The sequence below is a fragment of the Vicia villosa genome, unplaced genomic scaffold, assembly GCF_029867415.1.
Source record: "Vicia villosa cultivar HV-30 ecotype Madison, WI unplaced genomic scaffold, Vvil1.0 ctg.000444F_1_1, whole genome shotgun sequence".
Classification (NCBI taxonomy): Eukaryota; Viridiplantae; Streptophyta; class Magnoliopsida; order Fabales; family Fabaceae; genus Vicia; species Vicia villosa.
In genome coordinates, this window is record NW_026705212.1 from 160,948 (window position 1) to 188,084 (window position 27,137).

A 27,137-nucleotide genomic window follows, 5' to 3' on the forward strand; every position below is an offset into this window, starting at 1 on the left:
GGAGTTCTAAGACTTTTTCGAAACCTCAAGATGTCCTCTACAAGCCACTTTGGAAGCTTTTTTCCATTTGAATATTTTATCTTGGTGATATGGTCTTTGACAAAAAACTGCTTTTGGTTGACTTTCAAAAAGGACCTATAATCTTTTGATCCATATCTCTCAAATGAAGCATTTTTGGACTTGGCCTGTGAGAGACAAATTTGTAGAGAATTCAATTTCCTTCAAATTGAGCTTTGGATGGAAAATTTCTGATGTTCCATGTGGATGTTATGGCTGGTCAAAGTTCAGTTGGCTTTCTCCTATGAAAACCCTAATTTAGAAACTTTTGGATTTGTTGATTTCTGATCTTTGCTTGATGAACCATGATCAATTCTTGATCAAATGGTGAATGATACTTCATAATAAGGATGTTGACAAAAAATCAGGAGTTTTGACTGTATTTTGACTACAGTTGACTGTTAGGTCAAATCAGTCGACTATTGACTTTCTGAGCAATTGAGTGATCAATCTTTTGAATTGAGACCTGAAATTTGTCATGGAGGTATTGTGGGGTATCATAGAACATATGGGATTCCTTGGAGCCTTTGGTTCATTGATTTTCCCTCAGAACAACAAAACCCTAATTCTTTGAGTCTTGTTTAGGAGAGGGTGTCTTTGAGCTTTGTACCTTGATTTGAATTTGAATAGGAGAAATAGTATTGGCAAATTTTGGAGCATGACAAGTATCCTAGGAAAATACCTTCATCACTTTTGGGATCCATTTTCCTTCTTTGCTCGCTGTCATACCCCAAAATTTGCCCATTATATTTCAAGCTCTGATTCATAAGATGCCTTTTCAACTGCTCAATAAACGATTGTTTTGAACTAAAAGTCAACTATGGTCAAAGTATAGTCAAAACTCCTGATTTTTGGTCAACATCAATATTTTGAAGTCACATTCATCATTTGATCAAGGGTTGATCATGATTCATCAAGGAAAGCTCAGAAATCACCAAAAGTCCAAGTTGCTAAATTAGGGTTTTAAGGAGAAAGTCAACCCAACTTTGACTGATCATATCTCTCTCATACTTTCTCAGAAATTCCCCACCCAAAGCTCATTCCCAAGGAAATTTGATTCTCTACAACTTTGATGTTGGGTCCAAAGTCAATAAATGCACCATTTGAGAGATATGAGCCAATACATTACAGGTCCTTCTAGAAGCTCGCAAAAAGCTGTTTTTTGTCAGGAGCTATATCATCAAGATAAAATATTCAAATGCAAAAAAGGTTCCAAAGTGGCTTGTAAAGGAAATCTTGAGCTTTCCAAAAATTCCTAGAACATGTTCATATCACAAAAATTGAAGGAGATATGAGGCTCACAAGTTGATCGATTTTCAAGAAGAGGGCAAAACCCTAATTGACAAATTCTAAATTCTTGAGTAATGGGCTTATGGTTTTGAGTTTCTCACGTGATAGTAAGCCCAAGGAGGATCCATTAGTCCAATATTATTTATTTTATGAATTTATTTCATTTATATTTGATTTTTATTCAAATGAATTCAAATAAAATCAAGTAAATCATAAGATAATTGTATAATGGATGGTCCAATATTTTTCCCTTAATCAAGATCTGAGCAAATATAATTTAGTGACTAGGATTGAGAACAAAATATGAAAGAATATAATTGAAGTCAAAGAAGAAACATTTTATGCAAAAAATCAATAAAATCTCTTTCAAATTTCTCTCAACAATCAACTTAATCCTCAAGCAAAGTTATAGCCCTAATATCACTATTATAAATAGGACAACACACTCAGCATAAGGGTTCACGAATTGACAGCCTCAAAAGAAACCCTAAAACTCTCCAAAAGTTCAAGAACTAGGGCTCATGATTTTCTGGAAAAGCAGCCACGACCAAAGACAAATATTGATCCTATCCAACCCTTGAAGATCTCAGGAGGTAGACCACATGTATAACAAAGCGCCATTGTTAGGGAAAACAAAAGCTTACATTCGTATTCAATGGCACAATCGTTTTCAAGATGAGCCATTGCTACCAATGGATTCAGGAGCTTGTAATTAGTGAATCTGGGCGTTTATGACGTTTGGATAACGTTGTTTCTTTGAGTTTCTAGTTGTGCAAAGCTGATACAAAAAATCGCAGCAAAATTCATAAGTGATTCCATGGAGAAATTCGCAGGTAATTTTGCAAAGACCGAGGTTGAAGAAGATGGATAAGGGCGTGGAATCCTTGACCACACGTGTTAAAATCCTGTTGGCCGGTCAACTTTCTCATCCACTCTCTCTCTTCTTGATTGGAGAGTCAAACAACACGTAAGCCCAGGCGGTTGTTAGTTTGAATTTCCCATTTGAATTCTTTGTCTTTTATTTCATGTTTTTGTTTTGGTTATTGAACAACTAAAAAAATAGCGCAGGTGGAAAAGCAGTGATGTTGTTAACTAAGAGGACCTGGGTTCGATCCCAACGTCCGTCAAAGTATTTTTCCATTTGTTTGTTTTTCAACTATTTGCAGATTCACGGATCCAGCGCGCGTTGCATATCAGTGCCTACAATACACCTTCAGCCATCACCATTGGATCTTTACTGATTCAAATCCAACGCATCCAGCACACTCGTCCACCATGCATCCTCAGTATCTTGGCACACTGGATTATACGCCAGATTTCTTTTATTTTTTTATCATTTTATTTTATTTTCCTTTTGTTTGTATTCTTAAATTGTTTTTTTTCCTTTTTATAATTTTCTTTTTTTAACTAAATTTAGCATATTTTCATAAAAAAACTTCTTTTTCTATAAAATTTAATCAAATATTAAAAAATGTTTTTTTAATTAATGAATTAGTTTCTTTTTATCAATTAAATTAGGGTTTAGATTAATTTTAGGTCAAACAAATTAGGATTAATTTTAGTTTGCAATAATTTTAATCGTTTAGATAATTTAGTGTAGTTAGGCTTAGTAATTACCCTCAACTTCAAAAAACCATAGGTAAACCTTGGAATTTATCAATAATGTAAGAGTTGTCTATTAACTTTAGGGTTTTTAACCCTTAGGTTTTAACCTTTAGGTCTGCCACTAGGTTTTTTAGCCATAAGGTTTTTAACCCTGATTTTTCCAAACTTATATTTTCTTTGCGATCTCTCTCCTCGTCTCTTACCCCAGTGTATGTCGTATGTCTTTAATTATTTTTTATTTAAATTATTGGCCTTTATTTTAATTTATTTTATTTAAATTATTTGCCTTTATTTTAATTTATTTTAATTTCTACCATTTAAATTCTAGAAAATGTGTATAGGCTTGCAAAAGGTTTTTATGTAATAGTAATTAGGATTTACTTTCCTGCCTTTATTTTTCTGCCCTACAGGTGTTTATTGTAATAGCGTAGGAACTTTTAATTCTACCTTTATTTTTAACTGCGTGGTTAATAATCCTAGGGAGTGCAAGCCTTGTTAAAATAAATTAGACCGCTAATTTTACAAGATAAATATTTGAATTGAACCACATGATTGTGCCACACACACACCTTTAGGGTAACCCTTCTTATGCTGCCTGTTGCCTTTTTAATTACTATCCTAAAATAGTCAAGTCCCTCGAATACGAGGATACCTAAGCAAAACAAATGTTACTCTCAGTTCACCATCATAAGATCATAGTCCCCTGAAGTTTCCTTAACAGCAAATGATCTTGTCCCTCGAAGTTGCCTCGGTAAAAGATGATTGTCCCAATTGCTAAGGTATCCTCGCCTGTTGCCTAAAAAAGATTAATGACTATTATATCATTCCCTAAAGACTACCTACCTCTATATGGTAGGGACAGTCTTATGGCGAACGATAATTCCGATGACCCTTCAACATCCAATGAAAGGACTTCCTACCCTTTTATGGTATGGATAGCCTTTTCAAACTGAAAAGCTAAAAGAAACATTTTTCTAACTTAGGGTAGGTGCTCCTGATTGCTTACTCTTTTCAAATTCAAAACTCTTTTTCCCACTCATTTTCAAATACTTTCAAAAAGGCTACAGTTATTTACAAGTTAAAGTCCTTAACAAATCTTTTTACTATTCACACACTACACTTCAAACATTTTGAAAATAAAAATGAGCTAAGAAATTAAAATCCCATGGATAACCATGGATACAAAGGGTGCTTACACCTTCCCTTTGTATAACCTACCCCCCAAACTCAAAGTCGGCGGCGACTCTTGCTATCCGCAATATTTTAAAAGGTCAGTTCTCCCACCGTATTACACTCGTGATCTGTCAAGATATAACACTTGCTTCCAAATACATGAAATTAATTTACAGTAGGTTTCCTTCCTTTCCATACTTCATACAATGTGGAGGATGTCCCTTTCCTCAATGTGACTCTGTTATGGACATAGCAGGCTCTGTTCATTGCTTCAGCCCAAAAGTACATAGGTAGCTTCTTTGCATGGATCATAGCTCTGGCAGATTCTTGAATGGTCCTGTTTTTTCTTTCTACTACTCCATTTTGCTGAGGAGTGATAAGTGAGGAAAACTCATGACTGATTCCTTCAGAAGAGCAGAATTCAGCAAATTTGGCATTCTCAAACTCCTTCCCATGATCACTCCTGATTCTAATCACACCACTTTCTTTTCCTCTTTGAAGTCTTGTGCATAAGTCCTTGAACACCTCAAACACATCTGATTTTTCTCTGATAAAGCTTATCCAGGTATATCTAGAGTAATCATCAACTACCACATTGGCATACTTCTTCCCACCAAGACTTTCTACCTGCATTGGTCCCATCAGATCCATATGCAATAGTTCCAGAGTTTTGGAAGTGGTAAGTTGGTTGATCTTTGGATGTGACATATTGGTTTGATTGCCAACCTGACATTCTGTACAGACTTTTCCTTCATCAATTTGCAGCTTAGGGATTCCTCTTACAACTTCCTTGGATATGATTTTCTTCATCCCTCTTAGATGTAGATGACCAAGTTTTTGATACCACATTTTGACCTCTTTTTCTTATTTTGCCATAGAGCATGCAGAGGGATAACTTGTGATTTTAGGTTCTGTAGCGGTAAAAATGTGACTCGAGCATAATCGCGCGCTCGAAATATCAACAGAGTCGCCACCCAACTTTATTTATTCCAAGGAGGAAAGGGAAAATATCGATAAAACCCACAAAAGTAAAGAAATGGATAAGATGGTCATCGCAACCAAATTAGGGTTCGGGAGTCGGTTAAGCAAGGGGAAGATATTAGCACCCCTCACCTCCATCGTACTCGATGGGACCCATTTAGTTAGTTTCGTGTTTGAGTGTTGGCGTAATATTTGTGTTCTTTAGCTTATTAATCGAGAAAAGGTAAAAGAAAAGATTTTTAGGTTTTTTATTATTGTGAAGAAAAAGAAATGATTTTTTATTATTATGATCGCCAAGACGTTTGTATCTTGTTCCTACGTATTCCCTAGTGCAATGGGAAAGTCAGAGCAATCGTAGTTCGGACGAAGAACCACGAAAAGTTTGTTGGTTGATTTTAGCGAGAGGTACTCGATCGCTTTCAAATGGAAATACTACGCGCACATGGATATGAGATCACTACAAGAATGGATGACTAAATCAAGAGTGAGACGAGATTTTGGCCATCATCGCATTCGAGTGGAAGATATTCGATCTTCACATGTGGAAGTATGTTCGCATTTTGAAATTGAATAAGTGTCTCGTTTATGAGAAGTGTTTTAAAAGCCATAAGGCAAAAAGGTTTAAATGAAATTGAAATTGTTTTTTAAAGGGACATTTAGCAAAGGATTGAGCATAGGTGTGCACCTAGCGCGTCTTTACCCAAGGTATTCAACAGGAGCGAGCCCCATTGTCACTTGTTGTCCAAATTAATTTATTTTGGTTCAAAAGATCAAGGTATTCAAGAGGTGTGCACTTCTTGTCACAAGATCTTTCAATTTGATTAATATGTTTTGATTCAAAGAATCAAGGTATTCAAGAGGTGTGCACTTCTTGTCATAGGATCTTTGATTTGATTAATATGTTTTAATTCAAAGGATCAAGGTATTCAAGAGGTGTGCACTTCTTGTCACTTGATCACTTTGATTTGATAAATGTATTTTGATTCAAAAGATCAAGGTATTCAAGAGGTGTTCACCCCTTGTCACTTAACCTCTTGTTTTGATTAGTGTATTTTGATTCAAAAGATCAAGGTATTCAAGAGGTGTTCACCCCTTGTCACTTAACCTTTTGGTTTGATTAAAATGTTTTGATTCAAAAGATCAAGGTATTCAAGAGGTGTTCACCCCTTGTCACTTAACCTTTTGGTTTGATTAAAATGTTTTGATTCAAAAGATTAGGGTATTCAAGAGGTGTTCACCCCTTGTCACTTAATCTCTCGGTTTGGTAAATGTGTTTTGATTCAAAAGATCAAGGTATTCAAGAGGTGTTCACCCCTTGTCACTTAACCTTTTGGTTTGATTAAAATGTTTTGATTCAAAAGATCAAGGTATTCAAGAGGTGTTCACCCCTTGTCACAGGATCTTTGATTTGATTAATATGTTTTAATTCAAAGGATCAAGGTATTCAAGAGGTGTGCACTTCTTGTCACTTGATCACTTTGATTTGATTAATGTGTTTTAATTCAAAAGATCAAGGTATTCAAGAGGTGTTCACCCCTTGTCACACAATCTTTCGGTATGGTCAAGAAAAGTTTTCGAAAAGAAGAAATTCGACGTTGGATCAAGAATTATTTGTAACGACTTGGCGTTGGACCAAGGTTTATTTATATTTTGGAATGAGATGAATATAATATTTTTGGTATTTTTAATAATATAAGAAATAAAATATAATCTAAAAACATGTTTTTGTATTTTTATAATTAAAACAAACAAGAATTAATAATTAAAATTAAAACAAATAAAATAAAATATACTAGACACATAGGTTAAAATCAAAGCAAAAGATGGGGTGAACTGGAAGGCCCAAGAAGTTAGTAAGCCACAAAATAAAATAAAAAGGTTTATTGGTCCAGACCGGGTCGGTTCAATGTGACACGGATCCGGTAATAATCTACTGAACAAGGGATGGGTTAAAAAACCCTAAAATCACAAAAGAGGCAACGCCTCTAATCTTTCTCCCTCACGTTTTTTACAGAAAGAACGAATTCTCTCTTGCTCGCTCTACATCTCTCGGTTTCGAACAACAACGAACAACAAAAGACCCTCAACCCCAATCAATCCCTAAATAACCCCAATCCATTATGGTTTCTGAGATTTACAAGCACAATGAATGGAATCAACAGTAAATTACAAAACGAACTTAAAGCTTAGGATGAAAATCGAACATGTACGAAAAGAAACAAAATGAAACCTGAAGGTCTACGTCTTCTTCGGCAGCGATTCCTCCGGGTATGTCTCTGGTATTCTTGATTTGTTCACTTCCGAAACTTCTTCCTCTTCTTCTTACGCGTGTGTTGCTTGAGTTAGGTTGAGTTGCAGTTTTGAAATGTAATGGAGATTGATTCTGAGTTATGGTTTTGCAGAGTTACTGAGGGTTGTGAAGGTTGTGTTACTCGGTGGTGAAGATTTGCTGAAGGTTGAATGTTGAGGTATTGTTGGTAATATGAAGGTTTTGGAGGAAGCTTATTTTGTGCAATGATTTTGACAGAGTTTTTCTTCCTCTTTTCGTGGCTAGCTCCCCCTTTGCTGTTGTGATGAATCTCTGTTTATATAGGCTGAGATTAGGGTTTTAGAGGTAGAATTGGGGGGAAATTTGGGATGAAATTTGAACAAATTTGTTGTTCTGAATTGTTGCCTTTGTTATGCAGGTTTTGTGTAGGAACAAATTGATGAAATTCTTGGCATATATGTGCAAGGTATTTGGACTATAATGACAGGGTGTGGCAGCACTTTGGAATGTAGTGTTTGGCATTGATATAGTGTGTTTAGACCACTGTGCAGAGTAGCAGACGTGGGATAGAGAGGAAAAAAAAATCCTTTTTTTATTTTTGTTTTGTTTATGAAATAAAAAGTGAAATGGACCAAACATTTGACCTGGGCTTACACTAAAAGCAAATGGGCCTCACACTAAAATAAAATAAACTCTTTTTTATTTGTATAACAATAACTAAAATAAATCCTAAAAAAATAAAAATACTACTATTCCTAATAAATGAACAAAATAAAAATTAAAATAAATTTAAACTAGAAATTAAAAACACAATTTTTTTTATTTAAAATATAAAAACAAACAATTATTTATTGTCTAAGAATAAAATGAAACTTGGATAAATAAGCAACTATGTGGATGTAAAAGCTATTTTTGTTGACTTTAATAAAAGTCTAATTTTTTCTAAAATATGCAACGATGCGATGATATAATGCAAATGAAATACGGACGCAATAATATCAAATGAATGAAATATGTGGGTCAAAAATTGGGGTGCGACAGATGCCCCTATTTAAGTTTCTTCTATCGAAGATGTGAAGAGACTTAAATACAAAGTACACAATTTTTGTCCTTCATATGCAAATGGAATGCAATGCATGGACTCTTTTTTTGTTATTTTGAATGCAATATGATATGAGACAGACTCGAATCTCTGTGGGGAATATGGCGCCATGAGAGATAGACTAATGATGGAAGGAGTAAAGACTTGAAAAAGAGGGATAAAACTCTGGGTAAAAAGATAGTAGGAACGTCTAAGGGTGGCATTAGACGATATCAATAATCAGATAGATTCGAGAGTGGCATTGAATGAGGTGAAAACACTTTACCGGGGATTGTGACATCCAATTACTCGCTTTTGGATGACAACACAAAACATGACATTTGATGACTGGCTTTGAATGGCGGTGAAAGATTTATGACATCCGATAACACGCTTTGGATGGCAACAAAAGATTATGACATCCGATAACAGGCTTTGGATGGAAATGAAGATTATGACATCCGATAACAGGCTTCGAATGGTAATGAAAAATTATGACATCCGATAACAGGCTTTGGATGGCAATGAAAGGTTATGACATCCGATAACAGGCTTCGAATGGCAATGAAGAATTATGACATCCGATAACAGGCTTTGGATGGCAATGAAGAATTATGACATCCGATAACAGGCTTTGGATGGCAACGAAAGGTCATGACATCCGATAACAGGCTTTGGATGGCAATGAAGATTATGACATCCGATAATAGGCTTCGAATGGAAATGAAGAATTATGACATCCGATAACAGGCTTTGGATGGCAATGAAGAATTATGACATCCGATAACAGGCTTTGGATGGCAATGAAAGATTATGACATCCGATAACAGGCTTCGGATGAAAGAAAAAGTAGACGGACGGACACTGTTTTGGTAGGTGCCAAGTGAGTTGGACTTAGATCTCAATGTAAGATGTAAATGAGTATGAATTTTGCTTAGATGCATGATTTTTGAATTTTATATGCATGATATGTGAATGATCAATGTAATGCAATTGCATACAACAATTGAGCAGACTCTTTTGTGAGGGAAGATTGAGACTCTGATTCCTCAACACGGGTAACACTGCCAACTTTGTTATGGTTGAACATGGTCTTGTCATACTGATGATCCTTTTGAGAAGGACTGATAAATTGTAAACTTCTTGGGGATTATGGAAGGAGATTGCCCTTGATTGACTGGTTGTTATCTGATCGTTGCTTCAGTTCTTGAAATGAATGTTGGGAACACTTGCCCCCAGTATAAATTTTGGACAACAGGATCTTGAAGTAACATGCCCCTGATAGGATCACTGATCAAGTATCTCGGTTGTTTGAACTTCCTTGAAAGATGAGTACTTGCAAATAAAATGTTCATTCAAAAATGGTAATTTTAATGCAACGCTCAAAGCATATTTTGAAATCAAAGTCATTTATTGGAATGATGCTATAGATGTAAAGCAAAGTAATCAACGGTCAAACACAATGGTCTAGACATTCAAAGTGAAAAAAAAGAAGAAAAGGTATGGCAAGACAAATGATTCGCAAAAATCTTTAGGAGTCAGGTTAACGCAACCTTGTTGTAGTATGCTTAAAATAAACCTTGCTTCAATTAGGTCTTTTGAGGGTTGTAACGTGGCTTGGTTCACGGTTTTTAGAAACAAAGGATATAGGCTCAAAATTTACTTGTACCCACCCCATTCTTCGTGATGATCTTCAATCCTACGCTCAATTAATTCAAATTATGCATTCAGGTTCTAAGAGGCTTTTAGAATTGCACCTATGATAGTGATGATGGTTTAAAGATCAAGGGAATCTTTGAGATGGCAGTCACTTCTTCCTTTTGATAGTCACAATGTTTTATTGTTGTTCATGGAATTTATTGACTTTTCTTTTTTGCTTTATATCCCTAACTTTTGCCTGAACTGTTTCTTTTTAGGATTACAGTCAGCGGGATGCCCCAGTCTTGCCTAAGTCTCCTTCATAGGTGTTGACTTAGCGGGCTTTTTCTTTGAATTTTTTTTATATTGGAAGGATAGTAACTGCCTTGATAATGGTTAATGATAACCATTTTGGTCACTTTTGATCGAAACCCTTATTGAAAGGTGTACTTAATGATTTTATTGAATTTGAATGCACAACAAATTAACTGAGAACTACCCTGCCCCAAGTTAAAATTGCGGGTTATTTTCATACAGAAGGAAACACCAACTTCTAGGCTCAAAGGGGTAGACTAGGGATTAACTTCCTTATTTCTTCAGTGTTTGGGGATTGAAACAATGCCTGTACATCATCAGCAAAGTTTTATTTGAAAGCATACAATTCAACAACTTGGGTATTTTGTTTTCATCATCCTCCCTCCAATATTTGCATAAAGAAAAAAAGAACAAGAGATATATTTTTTTGTTTTTTTGAAAGATAAAGCATAAAGAAACACACAATGGATGTAAATGGATTGATTCAAATATGCAATGTTCATTTCATTAAAATTAACATTCAGGAACAAACAAAGTTCAATGCAGTACACAATACAACACAAGGAATTTGCAAACAGAAGGAAACAAGGCCTAGTGAATAATCAGTGACGAGGATGATCTGTCATGTCTGATATATTGGCTCTTCAACTGGATAACTTTCGCTCTTAGCAAATCTTGGTCTCGTTGAAGTTTTTCCATAGTCTTCAGATTCATGCCCCCAGCTTAATGTGTTGAGGAATCAACTTGACGGTAAATAGACCACTTGAGGGTGAAGACAAATGAAATGAGTCTTTTGTTGACAACTTGAATGTATGAATGAAGATGCATGATTTTTTTTTACATGCAGGAATGATGCAATGTCATATGATATGGAATGCAACACGATGATATACAAAGACTGAATTAAAATGATAAATGTAAATGGATAAAAGAACCTACTGAGGAAAGCTTCTTATAATAGGATAGTTCTATATTATTTTACCCAAGAATCCCCTCACAAGGTTAGATCTAAGGTTTTTGATAGTAGAGATGTCTACATCACCATAGATGGAACAGGTTCTAAAGGTCCTTGGAGTTAACGACGAAATCAGATTTTCGTCATGCGACGGGTGAACCATCTTATGACAAATTTCATGAATAAGTCTCCTCCAAGTGGGGTTTTCGTATTAGCCATTCAAGGTGTTCACCTTGGGGACTAGCACTACACAACCACCTCCTAACTTATGTTTTTTCTCTTGTTTTTCAAAAGCTCGGGTTGAGAGCTTCACTCAAATATCATTCCCATACCCACAATTGAGTATATACAGAAATAAAATAAAAGCAATAAAGCAAGAGTAAAGAAACATAAACAACACAAGAGTAAACACAAAGAATACAAGAATAAGCATAAAGAATATAAGAACAAACAAAAATAAACACTCAAGCATAAAACAAGCTAAACTAGGGTTGACTCTCAAGTGATCCCCAGCAGAGTCGCCACTTTCTGTAGCGGTAAAAATGTGACTCGAGCGTAATCGCGCGCTCGAAATATCAACAGAGTCGCCACCGAACTTTATTTATTCCAAGGAGGAAAAGGAAAATATCGATAAAGCCCACAAAAGAAAAGAAATGGATAAGATGGTCATCGCAACCAAATTAGGGTTCGGGAGTCGGTTAAGCAAGGGGAAGGTATTAGCACCCCTCACCTCCATCGTACTCGATGGGACCCATTTAGTTAGTTTCGTGTTTGAGTGTTGGCGTAATATTTGTGTTCTTTAGCTTATTAATCGAGAAAAGGTAAAAGAAAAGATTTTTAGGTTTTTTATTATTGTGAAGAAAAAGAAATGATTTTTTATTATTATGCTCGCCAAGACGTTTGTATCTTGTGCCTACGTATTCCCTAGTGCAATGGGAAAGTCAGAGCAATCGTAGTTCGGACGAAGAACCACGAAAAGTTTGTTGGTTGATTTTAGCGAGAGGTACTCGATCGCTTTCAAATGGAAATACTACGCGCACATGGATATGAGATCACTACAAGAATGGATGACTAAATCAAGAGTGAGACGAGAATTTGGCCATCATCGCATTCGAGTGGAAGATATTCGATCTTCACATGTGGAAGTATGTTCGCATTTTGAAATTGAATAAGTGTCTCGTTTATGAGAAGAGTTTTAAAAGCCATAAGGCAAAAAGGTTTAAATGAAATTGAAATTGTTTTTTAAAGGGACATTTAGCAAAGGATTGAGCATAGGTGTGCACCTAGCGCGTCTTTACCCAAGGTATTCAACAGGAGCGAGCCCCATTGTCACTTGTTGTCCAAATTAATTTATTTTGGTTCAAAAGACCAAGGTATTCAAGAGGTGTGCACTTCTTGTCACAAGATCTTTCAATTTGATTAATATGTTTTGATTCAAAGAATCAAGGTATTCAAGAGGTGTGCACTTCTTGTCACAGGATCTTTGATTTGATTAATATGTTTTAATTCAAAGGATCAAGGTATTCAAGAGGTGTGCACTTCTTGTCACTTGATCACTTTGATTTGATTAATGTATTTTGATTCAAAAGATCAAGGTATTCAAGAGGTGTTCACCCCTTGTCACTTAACCTCTTGTTTTGATTAGTGTATTTTGATTCAAAAGATCAAGGTATTCAAGAGGTGTTCACCCCTTGTCACTTAACCTTTTGGTTTGATTAAAATGTTTTGATTCAAAAGATCAAGGTATTCAAGAGGTGTTCACCCCTTGTCACTTAACCTTTTGGTTTGATTAAAATGTTTTGATTCAAAAGATTAGGGTATTCAAGAGGTGTTCACCCCTTGTCACTTAATCTCTCGGTTTGGTAAATGTGTTTTGATTCAAAAGATCAAGGTATTCAAGAGGTGTTCACCCCTTGTCACTTAACCTTTTGGTTTGATTAAAATGTTTTGATTCAAAAGATCAAGGTATTCAAGAGGTGTTCACCCCTTGTCACAGGATCTTTGATTTGATTAATATGTTTTAATTCAAAGGATCAAGGTATTCAAGAGGTGTGCACTTCTTGTCACTTGATCACTTTGATTTGATTAATGTGTTTTAATTCAAAAGATCAAGGTATTCAAGAGGTGTTCACCCCTTGTCACACAATCTTTCGGTAAGGTTAAGAAAAGTTTTCGAAAAGAAGAAATTCGACGTTGGATCAAGAATTATTTGTAACGACATGGCGTTGGACCAAGGTTTATTTATATTTTGGAATGAGATGAATATAATATTTTTGGTATTTTTAATAATATAAGAAATAAAATATAATCTAAAAACATGTTTTTGTATTTTTATAATTAAAACAAACAAGAATTAATAATTAAAATTAAAACAAATAAAATAAAATATACTAGACACATAGGTTAAAATCAAAGCAAAAGATGGGGTGAACTGGCAGGCCCAAGAAGTTAGTAAGCCACAAAATAAATTAAAAAGGTTTATTGGTCCAGACCGGGTCGGTTCAATGTGACCCGGATCCGGTAATACTCTACTGAACAAGGGATGGGTTAAAAAACCCTAAAATCATAAAAGAGGCAATGCCTCTAATCTTTCTCCCTCACGTTTTTTACAGAAAGAACGAATTCTCTCTTGCTCGCTCTACATCTCTCGGTTTCAAACAACAACGAACAACAAAAGACCCTCAACCCTAATCAATCCCTAAATAACCCCAATCCATTATGGTTTCTGAGATTTACAAGCACAATGAATGGAATCAACAGTAAATTACAAAACGAACTTAAAGCTTAGGATGAAAATCGAACATGTACGAAAAGAAACAAAATGAAACCTGAAGGTCTACGTCTTCTTCGGCAGCGATTCCTCCGGGTAAGTCTCTGGTATTCTTGATTTGTTCACTTCCGAAACTTCTTCCTCTTCTTCTTACGCGTGTGTTGCTTGAGTTAGGTTGAGTTGCGGTTTTGAAATGTAATGGAGATTGATTCTGAGTTATGGTTTTGCAGAGTTACTGAGGGTTGTGAAGGTTGTGTTACTCGGTGGTGAAGATTTGCTGAAGGTTGAATGTTGAGGTATTGTTGGTAATATGAAGGTTTTGGAGGAAGCTTATTTTGTGCAATGATTTTGACAGAGTTTTTCTTCCTCTTTTCGTGGCTAGCTCCCCCTTTGCTGTTGTGATGAATCTCTGTTTATATAGGCTGAGATTAGGGTTTTAGAGGTAGAATTGGGGGGAAATTTGGGATGAAATTTGAACAAATTTGTTGTTCTGAATTGTTGCCTTTGTTATGCAGGTTTTGTGTAGGAACAAATTGATGAAATTCTTGGCATATATGTGCAAGGTATTTGGACTGTAATGACAGGGTGTGGCAGCACTTTGGAATGTAGTGTTTGGCATTGATATGGTGTGTTTAGACCACTGTGCAGAGTAGCAGACGTGGGATAGAGAGGAAAAAAATCCTTTTTTTATTTTTGTTTTGTTTATGAAATAAAAAGTGAAATGGACCAAACATTTGACCTGGGCTTACACTAAAAGCAAATGGGCCTCACACTAAAATAAAATAAACTCTTTTTTATTTTTATAACAATAACTAAAATAAATCCTAAAAAAATAAAAATACTACTATTCCTAATAAATGAACAAAATAAAAATTAAAATAAATTTAAACTAGAAATTAAAAACACAATTTTTTTTATTTAAAATATAAAAACAAACAATTATTTATTGTCTAAAAATAAAATGAAACTTGGATAAATAAGCAACTATGTGGATGTAAAAGCTATTTTTGTTGACTTTAATAAAAGTCTAATTTTTTCTAAAATATGCAACGATGTGATGATATAATGCAAATGAAATACGGACGCAATAATATCAAATGAATGAAATATGTGGGTCAAAAATTGGGGTGCGACAGGTTCCCACAAGTAGCGGTTGTCTTTGGATCTGACTCCCTTCATGACTTCAATATTTTCTTCATTTGTGACTACACATTCATCTTTGGTAAATCTGACATTGAAGTCTTGATCACATAGTTGACTAATGCTGATAAGATTTGCAGTCAGTCCTTTTACTAGTAACACATTGTCCAGTTTTGGAACTCCAGGACATTCTAGTTTTCCAACCCCTTTGATCTCTCCTTTTGCTCCATCACCAAAGGTCACATAGCTAGTGGAATAAGGTTTGATATCTTCCAATAGGTTCTTTATTTCAGTCATATGTTTTGATCAGCCATTATCAAAGTACCAGTCTTCCTTGGCTGACACCCTTAGGGAGGTGTGTGCTATTAAGGCAGAAGCTTTTGCAACCCATTGTGCTTTCTTGATAGGGACATTGTGCTTAGGTTTGTCCCGAGGTGTCTGATTAGGATAACCATACAGTCTGAAGCAGAATGATTTTATGTGTCCAAATCTTCCACAGTAGTGACATCTCCATCTTTGAAATTTCCTCTTTGTCTTGACATTTGTTTTGTCATGTGAGCTTCAGGCTTTGACCTTATGAACCCTAAATTTTATTCTATTTTACCCACAAATCCTATTCCAGACATGTGTCCTGTTCTTTGTCCAGCTTACAAAATTTCTTCCAAAGATTCAGTTCCATTGTTCAGCATTCTGATAGATTTTGACATCTGATCGAGTTTGGAGTTTAACATACTGATTTCACCGTTGAGTAAGTCTATGGTTGCTAGGTGTTCTTTCTTCTCAGCTTCCAACTCCTTTATGAGTTTCTTTTGCTTCTCCCCTAACTTACACACTTCTGCACTCCTGACACACAGCTCTTTGTATGAGCCAACAAGTTTAAAAAATGTGAGCTCATCTATACTTGAATTATCATCAGATGCACATACACTGGTTAGTGCTGTGACATGTTTTGCACGTCCCTCTTCAGCATCACTCTCAGAGTCTCCATCAGACCAAGTGACAGGTAGCCCTTTCTTTTGCTTCTTGTGATAGGTGGAACATTCAGCTCTAACATGCCCATAACCTTCACATTCATGACATTGAATTCCTTTTCCTTGGTTGGGCTTCTCTTCAGTTTTTCATCTCCTGCTAGAGTCATAGGTTCTACTGTTGTCAGAGGTGATGTTCTTGACATTGGGTCTGGACTTCTGATCAAATGTTTTAATAAATTTGTTGAATTGTTTTCCAAGCATAGCTATGGCTTCTGACAGATTTTCATCACTCCCACCATTGCTTTATTCTGAGTCCTCTTCAGTGTTGGATACTAAAGTTATACTCTTGTTCTTCTTTTCAACATTGTCACATATACTCATCTCAAAGGTTTGAAGGGAACCAATAAGTTCATCTACCTTCATTTTGCTGATGTCTTGAGCTTCTTCTATAGCAGTAACCTTCATAGAATATCTCTTAGGTAGTGATTTGAGGATCTTTCTCACTAGCTTTTCTTAAGACATTTTTTCTCCTAAGGCTCCAGAGGTATTGACAATTTCAAGAATGTTCATGTAGAAATCATGAATGGTCTCATCCTCTTTCATCCTGAGATTTTCAAACTTAGTGGTTAACATCTGAAGTATAAACATCTGCACAAGTCTGAATATATTCTTGTCTACTCCATTGAACAACGCATTTACAGCCTTGGAGTTTCCCAAAGCCAGTTCTTCCTCATTCTTGTTCCATTCTTCTTTGGGTATTAACATAGTTATTCCATCTTTATCTTTATTCATAGGATGTTCCCATCCTTTGCTCACATCTCTCCAGGCCTTGCTGTCCACAGACTTCAGAACGGCTACCATACGAGGTTTCGAGTAGTCATAGTTAGATCCATCCAGAATGGGTGGCCTATTCCCAAAAACTATTACATCCTTGTCCATAGTACCAGAATTTATTTTCCCTAGATCTCACCCAGAAATAAACAGGAAGGGTGCATGCTCTGATGCCAATTGAAAATTCTAGCACCACACGATCGATGTCATGTCAGATGTTATGACATCCACTTCAGAACTGATTATAAAATTTATGCAGAAAGTAAACAAAAACAGTAAGGAGCACAAATGATTGTTTACCCAGTTCGGCGTACAACAATACCTACTCTTGGGGCTACCAAGCTAGGGAGGAAATCCACTATAAGCAGTATTAATTCAGAGCTAAACTCCCTTGTTTTTAACTCTTCACTTAAGACCTACCCAATGCAATTTCAATCTAGTGCTAGACCTGAGTTCCCACTCACTCCCCCTCAATCAGAGCAGTGATAATAACAACGACAAATAAAATAGGATGAAGATACACTTCATACAAATCTTGATTTTGCTTCAAAGCTTCAATCAAGAGACACACACCCGTGCTTAAAAGCTTAGAGTGACAAAAACAATTACAACTCATAAACACCCTAATCCAATACAATCATCAAGGTGACAATTTCTTGGAGTACAATAAAAACACTAAGACACACATGAATACACAGAACACACAATAATCCTCACGCTCACAAACTCTGCCTCTGAAAGTAGGACTAGCAATCTTCTTATAGGAAGCACTTGGGCCTTGGGCCTTCCAAACATAAATTAGGGTTAACCAAGTTAACCTAATTTCCACATCATTAGGATGTTCATATATGCTGTAGTACGAGATATTTTAACGCAAATCATACAGCACAAAATATATAGTTTCCTAAATTGTAGCCTGATAAATAAGGAAACATAACAACTAAAATATAACAGCTAGTGCTGTCAGAGACTGAGGTCATGGCATCGAGCATGACATCCAACGAAAACCTGTATTAGCTCAACCATACATTCCTGCACAATTCCACACATAGTGTGTCATGACATTAGTCAAGACATCACACACACACAGGAAGATTTTACCATAAAATGCAGCCAATTTAAAAGCATCTACAGATTCAACCAAGCCTGATTGACAATGACTCTATCTAACCTCCTCTCAATGAGAAAGGGGAAGACCTTTTATTGGACCAGGTATAGAAAGCTCTCTTAAAAGGGATATCAAACAGCTGGTTCACATTAGTCCATAACTGAAAATCACGCATGGGACGTTTCGTCGGAGCATGACTGCTGTAACGCCCCGAATTTAATTAATTAGTTATTTAAATTATGGAAGGAATTATTTATTGGATTTAGCTGAAATTGGATTGTTATGATGATCGAAGATATTAAGTTTAAGTCGGATTTATTTAGTCGATTTAATTGGAGGATAATAGTAAGAATAATATGATTTATTTATTGGACTAATTGATTTAAGTGAATTGGGTTGGATTAGTGTGTGGTAAATAGCAATGAGGAAGTGTGAATGATTGGCCCAATAAGAGTTATAGGAGTTATTTGGAAAATAAAGAAAAAGAAAAGAAATAGGTTTTTGTTGTACTGTACGAAGAAAATAAGGGTTTGGAGGAGAGGTGAAGAAGAGAGACATGGCGGAAGATAAAAGCCAGGGGAAGTCCAATTTTCGCAGCAAGTTTCTGTGGTGAGACACCTTAGCAAAAAAAACGTTTCTCCCGATCCAACCGTTGGATCGTCGCGGTTCTTGGACACAGCGTTCCAGACTCGTAGAGGTAACTTCTAACCGGAGCGATTTTCGTTTTGATGATTTTAAGTCCGTCTGACAAAACGATATCCGAACAGGTTTTTGGTGCGTCTCTACACGTTGTTAGAAAAGATTTTCGGAGAAAAGTTGGAAGCGGCGGCATAAGCTATGGCAACCGGGAGAGTAGAGGAATCTCCAATCCAAAGGTAAGGGTGGGGTTCTTACTCTATAACCGGGGATATGATGAACACGTATGTGGGATGGGGTTTATGAATTTGCCTCAGTGTCGGTGTTTGATTATGTGGTTGATTCTGAGTCCTTGGTTGTTATTCATAATTGGTTGTTCCGTGTTGATTTGGGGATGATTTGTAGGTTGCTGTTGTATTGTGTTTTAGTGGTGGAAAATTGTTATGTTGCTATTATAAATGTTGTGTTCTTGAATTAAGTTGTAGAAATTCAATCAAATGAATTGGTAGTAATGCTTATTATTATAAATAGTTGGCATGTGGTATAAGTTGCAGAAAGTGGAAAATAACATGAAGGAGCAATGGCAGAAGTATAAAGTAGCAGGCTGAATCGGTAGCCTAATTATAATGCGATAAAAGTAACTGTAGCAATAATGATGGCTTATGTAGCGGTAATTCAAGTAACGGAGTTGTTGATAATTAACAAATAATAATAATTAAGTTGTTGGTGCCTTAGTGGTAGATGTTGATAGCGAATATTAAGTTGATAGCTGCAGAGTTGTTACAACCTTGGTAGGAATAATTTGGTAGTAGTATAAGGACCGATGATGTAAGTTGGTGGACAATTAAGTATAAGTTGTTGAGTAGAATGTAGTATATGTTGCTATTAAGTAGTATAAATAAGACTTATAATAATAGTCGGTATGAGTAAGCGTTGTGTCGAGTTGTTGTTGTTATGTTGTTTCTAGTATGTTATTATTGAACATGATATAGTTGAATATGTTGTTAGTAAGTTGTTGGGAATATGTTGTCGTTGTTGAACAAGTTGTTATTACTATGTTGAAATGTTGTTGTTATACGTTGCTGTTGAATTGTCGTTGATTACGTTGATGATGTTGTAGGCCTATGGCCAATGTTGAATAAGTTGAAAATTGATTATGTTGTTCAGCGTTGTTATTGTCCCGACTTATGGGCATGTTTAAGTTGTAGGTCGTATGACCAATGTTGGATTAAGTTGATGCATCTGTTGCATGTTCAAGTTGTTGTTTACGTTGTTGTTGTCGTTGTTGTTGTTGTTTCGTTGTTGTTGTTATGACGTTGTGGTTGTTGTCGCATGCATACATTTGCATTGTTTACGTTGGCCTAGATGGCACCTGATTACGTTGGCCTTGATGGCACCCTGTTTACGTTGTTGAAATGCCTCGATAACCTGGCATATGTTTACGTTGGGAGTTTTACTCCAAATGGTACCACATGCATTTGCATAGTTGAGTCACATTCGATTTGTATGTCTGAGCTGTTGTTGATGTTTAAGTTGTTACCGTTGTTGTTGTTGTTGATGTTTAAGTTGTTACCGTTGTTGTTGTTGTCGATGTTTAAGTTGTTATCGTGTTGTTGTTGTTGTTGCTATCTGATAAATTGTCGTTTGATATAAGTTGATGTGGTTATAAGTGGCTTTTGTGATTAAGTTATTGTTGGTTATAAGTTATGATTGCCATTAAGTTGTTAATTGCTGTTAGGTTGTCATTACTGTTAAGTTGTTGTTGTGATTAAGTCGTTGTTACTAAGTTGTTGTTATTAAGTTGTTGTTATTAAGTTGTTGTTACTAAGTTGTTGTTATTAAGTTGTTGTTATTAAGTTGTTGTTACTAAGTTATTGTTATTAAGTTGTTGTTATTAACTTGTTGTTACTAAGTTGTTGTTGCTAGTAAGTTGTATTGATTTAAGTCGCTTACTCGTTGTTGTATAATTGCTATGTAAAGTGGTAGAATTTGTATAATCCTAATCTAATATACTGTTTATCATACACCTGTTTATATTGTATGATATCTCACCCCTTCTGTAATGATGTTACCTATTATGGGTAATTGAGCAGGTACTCAAGAATAGCTGTGGAAGCGAAGTAACTTTATGAAGTCTTTAGTTGCTGTTAGTCGATTGGTGTCTTGCTCTGATACGTAGCACTCGGGATGGGATTATGATTGTTTATGTCGGTCATGTTGTTGTTATTATAAGACGATGAATAGTTGTTATTATTTGTTGTTGAAATTGTTTCTAATTGTTGTTATTACAATAATTCTTGAATAATTATAAATTGAAGTTTTGATTTTAGTTGGATAAAGTTGTATATGATTTATAAGTTGTGAACGCCGAATGCTATGTATCATAATAAAGCAAATATAGGTTGGTTGTTTGTTGGAATAAGTTGAGAATGTAATGCCTCATGTTTAATGTTTGAAATTTCCGCATTCTGATTTAAATATAACGTTGGATAGATTTGGGGTGTTACATTAGTGGTATCAGAGCAGGTCGGTCTGTCCGGCCAGTGTGTATAATGTTATTTATCCCTTGGTACGCGACAAGTGTGTACAACACTGTCGGTACTTATTTGTTTTCTAGTCGTTTGTTTGTAGGAGTGGGCTTGAAGCCAAGTGAGGGAGAAGCTAGCGCTTCTCTTGGATGTTTCAAGTGTGAACAGTTGGTTCGGTGTAATAGGAATTGCATAAGTGCGAGTATTGGCGAGATGGCATGATTTTTTCTAATTTTGAAGGAAGCACGGATTTAAGATTTTAATGTCGCGGTAGAGTTGATGTATCCTTGAGATGGAATAACTGTGACTTGTCGTTGGACGAGAGGTTGGATTAATTAGAAGATACTCTTGGGAGTTAACCGTTCGAAGTCAAACCAAGCGAAGTTAGGAATTATTTGGATGAGTCGATGCGGATTTTTATGCCGGTGAGGATGGTTGGGAATTTTTGGAAGCAAGGGAGAAAGGTAGAACCCATGTTATCACTTCCAATCTGTATTTTCGTATTTATGGAACAGCCTTCACTAATCAGGTGATAACTTTTTGCTCGTAACTCCGATGGAGACGATTCTGGACTTTTCGGAAAGCTTGCGAAATTCCCTATAGTTTTCATATAAACTTTGTCTGCTACATGTTTTCGACGAGGGAGAAAGATGCGTTTGAAGTTTTGGGTCTGATGCTGAATTTAGTACAGACTGGTATACGGGATTCCTTGACCAGCCATGTTATACAAGTGATAACTTTTTACTCGTAACTCGGATTTAAACGATTCTTGAATTTCTGGAATCTACATGAAATTCCCTTCAGTTTAGTATATCATTTTGTATCAGGAAGGTCTGTATCGAGGGAGATATTTGTGTTGGCAGTTGAGCGCTTTTTGTTAGAATTTTAAAAGGCTGCGATGTTTCAGCGGTGCTGGTGAATTGCGAAGTTGTCAGTGGAATTTTATTGCTCGTGACGTCGACGTTTGGATGATGATGTAAAGATGAGTTGTTACAGGTTTTGTTGTTGGATCATATAAGTGGATTGCAGAGTCAACTAGAAGAAAATTTTGGAAGTTTTGTCACTAACCGAATGATGAGATGACGATGTTGAGATCGTGATTAGAATACGATAAAATGCGAGATTGTGGAGATCAGTGAAGTTATAAGACTAAGGATTTATTGACATTGCTTAAGTTCTCTACTTGAATAAATTTTCGTGGAGCAAAGTGATTTGGATTATACTTGGTATAGTGACGTTTCTGTATTAGAAGATATTTAAGAATTGTGTTGTGCTGCGTGCGTCGAGGAAACTATGGAGTGAATTCTTTGACGTTATGCTCAGGTGACTTGAGCCAAGTGATAAAGTGCGCTATTATAGTTTAGTAATGATGGGTTATACTTCATCATGATTGTCGGCTAACTATTGACAAATTGAGGAACTGATCACCCTTAATCTCTTGTTAATAGTAGACGGAATTGTATTGGATGTTATGTACTTATCTTACTATCTTAATGGTGTGTAAAGTGATGGATGTGAATGAAACTTGGTTGAAGCTTGTGAATCATATAAGTTGGCAGGAACTTTAATGAGGACAGTGAACTAAGGTTGGATGATCAGAGTTGCGCAGCTGAAGCGTGAGGTGTCAGGATGATTGTGTCAAATAGATTTTCGAGGACGAAAATATTCTAAGTGGGGGAGAGTTGTAACGCCCCGAATTTAATTAATTAGTTATTTAAATTATGGAAGGAATTATTTATTGGATTTAGCTGAAATTGGATTGTTATGATGATCGAAGATATTAAGTTTAAGTCGGATTTATTTAGTCGATTTAATTGGAGGATAATAGTAAGAATAATATGATTTATTTATTGGACTAATTGATTTAAGTGAATTGGGTTGGATTAGTGTGTGGTAAATAGCAATGAGGAAGTGTGAATGATTGGCCCAATAAGAGTTATAGGAGTTATTTGGAAAATAAAGAAAAAGAAAAGAAATAGGTTTTTGTTGTACTGTACGAAGAAAATAAGGGTTTGGAGGAGAGGTGAAGAAGAGAGACATGGCGGAAGATAAAAGCCAGGGGAAGTCCAATTTTCGCAGCAAGTTTCTGTGGTGAGACACCTTAGCAAAAAAAACGTTTCTCCCGATCCAACCGTTGGATCGTCGCGGTTCTTGGACACAGCGTTCCAGACTCGTAGAGGTAACTTCTAACCGGAGCGATTTTCGTTTTGATGATTTTAAGTCCGTCTGACAAAACGATATCCGAACAGGTTTTTGGTGCGTCTCTACACGTTGTTAGAAAAGATTTTCGGAGAAAAGTTGGAAGCGGCGGCATAAGCTATGGCAACCGGGAGAGTAGAGGAATCTCCAATCCAAAGGTAAGGGTGGGGTTCTTACTCTATAACCGGGGATATGATGAACACGTATGTGGGATGGGGTTTATGAATTTGCCTCAGTGTCGGTGTTTGATTATGTGGTTGATTCTGAGTCCTTGGTTGTTATTCATAATTGGTTGTTCCGTGTTGATTTGGGGATGATTTGTAGGTTGCTGTTGTATTGTGTTTTAGTGGTGGAAAATTGTTATGTTGCTATTATAAATGTTGTGTTCTTGAATTAAGTTGTAGAAATTCAATCAAATGAATTGGTAGTAATGCTTATTATTATAAATAGTTGGCATGTGGTATAAGTTGCAGAAAGTGGAAAATAACATGAAGGAGCAATGGCAGAAGTATAAAGTAGCAGGCTGAATCGGTAGCCTAATTATAATGCGATAAAAGTAACTGTAGCAATAATGATGGCTTATGTAGCGGTAATTCAAGTAACGGAGTTGTTGATAATTAACAAATAATAATAATTAAGTTGTTGGTGCCTTAGTGGTAGATGTTGATAGCGAATATTAAGTTGATAGCTGCAGAGTTGTTACAACCTTGGTAGGAATAATTTGGTAGTAGTATAAGGACCGATGATGTAAGTTGGTGGACAATTAAGTATAAGTTGTTGAGTAGAATGTAGTATATGTTGCTATTAAGTAGTATAAATAAGACTTATAATAATAGTCGGTATGAGTAAGCGTTGTGTCGAGTTGTTGTTGTTATGTTGTTTCTAGTATGTTATTATTGAACATGATATAGTTGAATATGTTGTTAGTAAGTTGTTGGGAATATGTTGTCGTTGTTGAACAAGTTGTTATTACTATGTTGAAATGTTGTTGTTATACGTTGCTGTTGAATTGTCGTTGATTACGTTGATGATGTTGTAGGCCTATGGCCAATGTTGAATAAGTTGAAAATTGATTATGTTGTTCAGCGTTGTTATTGTCCCGACTTATGGGCATGTTTAAGTTGTAGGTCGTATGACCAATGTTGGATTAAGTTGATGCATCTGTTGCATGTTCAAGTTGTTGTTTACGTTGTTGTTGTCGTTGTTGTTGTTGTTTCGTTGTTGTTGTTATGACGTTGTGGTTGTTGTCGCATGCATACATTTGCATTGTTTACGTTGGCCTAGATGGCACCTGATTACGTTGGCCTTGATGGCACCCTGTTTACGTTGTTGAAATGCCTCGATAACCTGGCATATGTTTACGTTGGGAGTTTTACTCCAAATGGTACCACATGCATTTGCATAGTTGAGTCACATTCGATTTGTATGTCTGAGCTGTTGTTGATGTTTAAGTTGTTACCGTTGTTGTTGTTGTTGATGTTTAAGTTGTTACCGTTGTTGTTGTTGTCGATGTTTAAGTTGTTATCGTGTTGTTGTTGTTGTTGCTATCTGATAAATTGTCGTTTGATATAAGTTGATGTGGTTATAAGTGGCTTTTGTGATTAAGTTATTGTTGGTTATAAGTTATGATTGCCATTAAGTTGTTAATTGCTGTTAGGTTGTCATTACTGTTAAGTTGTTGTTGTGATTAAGTCGTTGTTACTAAGTTGTTGTTATTAAGTTGTTGTTATTAAGTTGTTGTTACTAAGTTGTTGTTATTAAGTTGTTGTTATTAAGTTGTTGTTACTAAGTTATTGTTATTAAGTTGTTGTTATTAACTTGTTGTTACTAAGTTGTTGTTGCTAGTAAGTTGTATTGATTTAAGTCGCTTACTCGTTGTTGTATAATTGCTATGTAAAGTGGTAGAATTTGTATAATCCTAATCTAATATACTGTTTATCATACACCTGTTTATATTGTATGATATCTCACCCCTTCTGTAATGATGTTACCTATTATGGGTAATTGAGCAGGTACTCAAGAATAGCTGTGGAAGCGAAGTAACTTTATGAAGTCTTTAGTTGCTGTTAGTCGATTGGTGTCTTGCTCTGATACGTAGCACTCGGGATGGGATTATGATTGTTTATGTCGGTCATGTTGTTGTTATTATAAGACGATGAATAGTTGTTATTATTTGTTGTTGAAATTGTTTCTAATTGTTGTTATTACAATAATTCTTGAATAATTATAAATTGAAGTTTTGATTTTAGTTGGATAAAGTTGTATATGATTTATAAGTTGTGAACGCCGAATGCTATGTATCATAATAAACCAAATATAGGTTGGTTGTTTGTTGGAATAAGTTGAGAATGTAATGCCTCATGTTTAATGTTTGAAATTTCCGCATTCTGATTTAAATATAACGTTGGATAGATTTGGGGTGTTACAACTGCCACTATGCTCATGGGCACCAACGGTAGCATTAAAATCACCAAGAATCGACCAAGGAATCAAGTGCAACGCCAACACATTACTAAGCTCGTCCCATAAGACTCTTTTATAATGCATATTATTGGATGAGTAAACCACAGCAGAAGCCAAGACCTTACCATCCAAAACAAAGGAGAAAACCACGAACTGATCCAAAGAAGCCAGCAACAACGGGTCTATATCCAACTTACAGAAACACCAAAGAGAAGGAAAAGAAGAATTGTTGGAAGCAAAGTGCTTGAAACCAAGCTTATGAAACCAATTAGAAGGAATCTTATCTAATGCTATCTTCGGCCCCATTTTAAATTTGGGATTCACATTGTGAATAATTGTCTTCTCATATCTAAGGATGTCAACGGGGCAAAACAATTTTTGGAGGATGTTTCTCTGCTTCCTGTCTCGCCCCCAAATTTATTTCCCATCTTCGTGCTCAATCCCCCGCTACAGGGAGATCCATGGAAATCCACAAAGATCGAATCTTAAAAAAATTTATATACTTTTCGATCAAAATTATGACACTAATATTTCATTCTTTTTTTTAAACACATATATTTTGCATCTTTATTTTTTTAAAAATAAAAACACATCTTACATCAATAACAAAAAAAAAAAGCAAAAACACTTGTTGTTGCTAATGTTTTTTCTGTAAAAAAAATTAAATATTAACAGAACTTGTTGCTACCATGTTTCCGCTAATTTACGACCACAACATCATTTTCGTCCAGCGTAAGTGGTTGACTATGTGTGAGTGTGGAAAATCTATAACTACTAATTTAATTAATGAGTGAAGGTCCATTATAGTCCCTTACAAAAACTGCAGAGGTAAAATTAGTCCCTGAGAAAAAAAAGCGCCTATTAAATCCCTTACAAAATTCAACCGAGTCATGTTAGTTCCTCTACAAATATTTTTTTTAAGCCAGTTTTTTTCTTACTTTTGAATTGTGACTGGAATGTCAGTGAAGATCTACTTTAGTCCCTCACAAAAAAGGGAGAGTCCAAATTAGTCCCTAAAAAAGGTCCCTATTTAATCCTTACAAAATTTAATTGAGTCATGTTAGTCCCTTTTTAAATATTTTTTCAAACGATTTTTACCTATTTTTAAACCGTGACTAGACTCCTAT